The sequence below is a fragment of the Vicugna pacos genome, unplaced genomic scaffold, assembly GCF_048564905.1.
Source record: "Vicugna pacos unplaced genomic scaffold, VicPac4 scaffold_19, whole genome shotgun sequence".
NCBI classification, from domain to species: Eukaryota; Metazoa; Chordata; class Mammalia; order Artiodactyla; family Camelidae; genus Vicugna; species Vicugna pacos.
Genome location: NW_027328740.1, coordinates 33,888,737 through 33,894,455, shown reverse-complemented (window position 1 = coordinate 33,894,455; position 5,719 = coordinate 33,888,737).

Sequence of the window (5,719 nt, the reverse complement as noted above, 5' to 3'; positions counted from 1 at the left end):
GTGATAGTGGACATCCTTGTCTTGTCCCAGATTTTAGTGGGAATCTTTTAGTTTTTCACTCTTCAGAACTATGCTGGCTGTAGGGTTGTCATATATAGCTTTTATTATGTTGATATAAGTTCCCTCTATACCCACTTTGGCGAGAGTTTTTATCATAAATGAATGTTGAATTTTATCAAATGCTTTTTCTGCATCAATTGAGATGATCATGTGGTTTTTGTCCTTTCTCTTGTTGATGTGATGTATTACATTGATTGATTTGCGTATGCTGAACCGGCCTTGTGTCCCTGGGATGAACCCCTCTTTGTCATGATGTATAATCTTTTTTATGTGTTGTTAGATTCTATTTGCTAAAATTTTGGTGAGGATTTTGGCGTCTATGTTCATCAGTGATATTGGCCGATAATTCCCTTTTTTTGTAGTGCCTTTGCCTGGTTTTGGTATCAGGGTGATGGTGGCTTCATAGAATGAGTTTGGGAGTATTCCCTCCTTTTCAATTGTCTGGAAGAGTTTGAGAAAGACTGGTATGAGTTCTTCTTTGTATGTTTGTTAGAATTCCACGGTGAAGCCGTCCAGTCCTGGACTTTTATTTGTAGGGAGGTTTTAATTGCTATTTCTATTTCCTTTCTAGTGATCGGATTGTTCAACTGTTCAGTTTCTTCTTGATTCAGTTTTGGTGGACAGTATGTTTCCAGAAACTTGTCCATCTCCTCTAGGTTATCCAGTTTGTTTCCATATAGTTTTTCATAATATTCTCGTATGATATACTGTATTTCTATTTTGTTTGTTGTAATTTCTTCATTTTCCTTTCTTATTTTGCTAATTTGTGCTCTCTCATTTTTCTTCTTTGTGAGTTTGGCCAGAGGTTTGTCAATTTTATTTACTTTTTCAAAAAAACCAGCTTTTGGTTTGGTTGATTTTTTCTATGGTCTTGTTAATCTCTATTGTATTTAATTCCTCTCTGATCTTTATTATTTCCTGCCTTCTGCTGCTTTTTGGGGCTTTTTGTTTTTCTTTTCTAATTGATTCAGTTGGTGGGTTAACTTGTTTATTTGAGATTTTTCTTCTTTTTTGAGGAAGGCCTGTATCGCTATAAACTTCCCTCTTAGCACTGCCTTTGCTGTGTCCCATAGGTTTTGAGTGGTTGTGTTTTCATTATCATTTGTCTCAAGGTATTTTTTAATTTCAGCTTTGATTTCCTCATTGATCCATTCTTTTTTCAATAACATATTGTTTAATCTCCATGCTTTTCTTTTTTCTCCTTTGTTTCTCTGTTGTTGATTTACAGTTTCATGGCATTGTGGTCAGTAAAGATGCTTGAGATAATTTCTATCTTCTTATGTTTGTTGAGGTTTCTTTTGTGTCCATGGCCATGATCGATCCTGGAAAATGTTCCATGTGCACTTGAAAAGAATGTATATTCTATTTTTGGGTGGTGAAATGCTCTGAAATTATCCACCAAATCTAGTTTTTCTATTGTAGTATTTAATTTCTCTGTTGCCTTGTTTATTTTCTGTCTGGAAGATCTGTCTAGTGATGTTAATGCAGTGTTAAAATCTCCAACTATGATTGTATTCCCATCAATATCCCCCTTTATCTCTGTTAGTAATTCTTGTATGTACTTAGGTGCTCCTATATTGGGTGCATATATATTAACGAGTGTAGTATCTTCATCTTGTATCACTCCTTTAGTCATTATAAAATGTCCCTCTTTATCTTTCTTTATGGCCTTTGTTTTAAAGTCTATTTTGTCTGAAATCAGTACTGCAACACCTGCTTTTTTGGCTTTTCCATTTGCATGGAATATCCTTTTCCATCCTTTCACTCTAAATCTATATGTGTCCTTCCCCCTAAAGTGGGTCTCTTGTATGCAGCATATTGAAAGTTCTTGCATTATTATCCAGTCTGCCACTCTATGTCTTTTGACTGGAGCATTTAGTCCATTAACATTTACAGTAATTAATGATAGATGTGTGTTTATTGCCATTTTGAACTTATCTTTGCTGTTGAATTGGTATATCCTCTTTGTTCCTTTCTTCTTCCTTTTGTGGTTTGGTAATTTTCCTTTGTATTATCATGGATTTTATTTAATTTTTGTGACTCCCTTGTAAATTTTTGACTTGTGGTTACCATTTTTTGTAAATCTATTCACCCATTACTATAACTGTTTTCATTAAACTGGTAGTAACATGATCTCAAACCCATCCTAATTTTAAAAAAAGTTTAAAAAACAAAAAAAAAATTCCATTTTTCCCTGCCTCCCTCTCCCACTCTCAGTGATTTGTATGTTTTCTTTTATAATTTCGTGTTTTCTTTATTTGTAATTCATGAGTTATCACCTTTCCAGTTGTGAGTTTCTCATTTCTGTAGCATCCTGTTGGTTTTCTATTTTGAATAGCCCTTTCAATATTACTTTTAGCATGGGTTTAGTGTTGCTAAACTACTGCAGTTTTTTTTTTTGTCTATGAAACTCTTTATTTCTCCTTTTATCCTAAAAGATAGCCTTGCTGGATAAAGTATCCTAGGCTGCATCTTTTTTTCTTTCAGGGCTTTGTATATATCTTGCTACTCCCTTCTGGCCAGTAGTGTTTGTGTAGAGAAATCAGCTGAGAGCCTTATGGGGGTTCCCTTGAAATTCACTCTTTGCTATTCTTTTGCTGCCTTTAGAATCATTTCTTTATCCTTGACTCTGGCCATCTTGATTATGATATGTCTTTGTGTGGGTCTATTTGGATTCTTCCTGTTTGGGACCCTCTGAGCTTCCTGTACTTGGATATCTGATTCCTTCTTTAAGTTTGGGAAGTTTTCAGTCATGATTTCTTCAAAAACCTTTTCAATCCCCTTTGATCCTTCTTCCCCTTCTGGGACCCCTATTATGTGAATATTGGGACGCTTTATATTATCCCATATGTTCCTTATGCTATTATGATTATTTTTTATTTGCTTATCTTGTAGTTTTTCTGAATGGGTGCTTTCTATTGCCCTGTCTTGTAGATCACTAATTTGTCCCTCTGCATTAACTAGTCGGCTTTGCACAGCTATTAGATAATTCCTCATCTCTGTCAATGCGTTTATCCATTCTGCTTGGCTCTTCTTTATAGCTTCAATTTCATTTTTGACATATTTTATATCTCTAAGCACTATCTCTTTTAATTCCTTCAGCAATTTGCTCACTCCTTTTTTGAAATCTTGATCTAGTAGGCTATCGATGTCTATTTCATTGATCTTTCTTTCAGGGGATTCCTCTTGTTCTTTTAATTGGGAAAGGTTTCTCTGCTTCTTCATGTTGCTCATACCTCTCTGGCACTGTGGTTTATAGAGTATCAGTTGTCTATTTTGGATCTTAAGAATTTTATCTATCTAATGCCTATTTAGGAATAGAACTTAGGGAAAAAAGAAAAAATAATAAGCGAGAGAGAGAAAGATTTTTAAAGAAGGGAGAAAGAAGGTTTGAAAACAGTGTATAATGAATAATAGAAGAGCGAGTTGAAGCAGATAATTAATCGGGTTGAGACGTCCTTTTAAAACCTTTAAAAAAAAAGGGGGTGGGGAGATGAATAGATGTATTTGAAGCCTGTGTCTAATCAATAACAGGACATTAAAACCCAAGAGAAATAGAAATGAATTAAGAAGTAAAAATTAAGAGAGTAATTGAAAATAGAACAGGTAAAAACAGATTTAAAGAAAAACAAACAAACAAAAAATAAACAACAACAACAACAAAAAAAGGGGGTTGTCGGTGTTCTCCTGGAGTCTGTGTGCTTTTAATGTGAATGTCCTTCTGTCTTCGTCCTGTTTTGGAAGCTCAGCTTGTTTTCATATGCCCTCCGTTGGTGCCCTCTCCTTTACTGCTCCCAGCACCTGTCGGCAAGCAGATCTCGCCTCCTCCTAACACGGGGTCAGATGCAGCTCTCCTCTGCTGCGGGTGGGCGGGTCACTGCCCCTCCGGATGCCGCAGTCAGATGTTGCAGACTGGCCAGGTGTCACAGGTCTTAATGCTCGAGTTGGACACAGACACAGAGTGGTTCAGGGTAATGGGTATGTGATATTTGGGGCTAAGCCACAGTTTTTGTGCAGAGACCTGACAGGAGAATAATGTGGGGACGTTGACGTCGGTAAGAAGTGTTGGTGGGTGTTGAATTCCCCCTAGAGCCGCGTCTCTGTTTCTCTGTAGATGAAGTCAGCAGAGGAGGGATGGTTGTTCCTATTTCTGCAGAGAATTGCGTGTCCTCCTCATCGACATATTCGAGAGGCCGACCTGCCCGTCCAATTGGAACATCTTGAATCTGCTTCTTTCTATCCAGGAGATTTCCACTTAAGATGCCAATCAAAAATTCCCGTGTCCAGAGTCAGAGCTGTGTGCCTTTGGGGTGGTCTCAGAGATGCCTCCACAGAGGATCTGTGTGCTCTCTCTCCCTCAGAGCACACAGTTCCCTTCAGTCCACTGGGTCTCAGCAGAGAAGGTTTCACACATAGCCCCTCTCAGACCCTGGGGCCAACCTCCCACTTGGCCGAGCTCTGAAAATGAGCACGAGTTCCGGGCAAAAGGCCTTCTCCAGGGCGCCATCTGGCAGGTAACCTAAGGACAGTGTACAAAAGAGTGGGAGGGTAGATTGTATAAATGGATTTTAATTTTTGCTCTGAATCTGATTGTGTCCTTCCGTTTTGTTAAGGAAGTGTTCTTAGGCCAGACATGATTCTCCTTTTATCTTTCTATTTGGTCATCCAAGTGGTTTAGATAGGGTATTTGTTTTTGGGTAAGAATCTTTAAAAAATAACTTGCAAATAGCGACTTGTTAGGCATTTGGACAAGACAACCAGTAAATTCTCCCAGCAGTATTAAACCCCCTTGTTCCTCCAGGGGGTCCCCAAAGGTATACATTTTCCAATCCTGACCCAAAACCAATGCGTCTTTTCTTTTTTTTAATCACTTCACCGTGGACAAAAGATATCACTAAAGGAGGTGAGAAAAGAGCAGGTCCCCATCATCCAGAGTCCCTCCCACAGAGCCCACAGAAATAAAGAGGAGATAAACGAAAGAAACGGTTTATTTATACACACACAGGAGCCAACCAGAAAAGTACCTACCATGTTAAATGGTGAAAGTTAAAGGCTTTGTTATCAAACTAACATAATAAGGCAAAGGGAGAGGAGAGAATTGGATTCCATGACAGGTTTTCTTCTACATCTATTGAATCTCAGCTATCTTCAGCTAAAGTGCTTTTGTATTAACCATGTGTTCCATCTGACTTTCCATTCCTCGAAATTTGTTCTTTTTCAAGATTCACTCATGTATTCTGAGCCCCTGGATTTTCCACGTGAATTTTAGAGTGATTGTCAATTCCTGCAAAAGACCACCTGGGATCTGGGTAGGCATTCTTTGAGTCCTTAGATCTATTCGTGGACTATTGTCATCTTAATAGAATGAAGCCTTCTGCTCCATGAATATGGGATTATTCTCTGTAAATGTAGGTCTTAATTTCTCTCAACAGAATCTCTAATCTATTGTAGTCTTCAGTGTCCAAGTCTGGTACTTCTTCATCACCCCTTTTGGATGCTGATTCAGAAGAGACACGACCTCCTGGAGAACCTCTGCTGCCATGGAGCTGACATGGAACTGAGTCCTAAGAAGGCTTCAAATTCTTTTAAAAATAGGATTAATGTACTTTAATTACTCCATAGATGAGTAATGAATGGGTCACATTAACATAGGATTTTA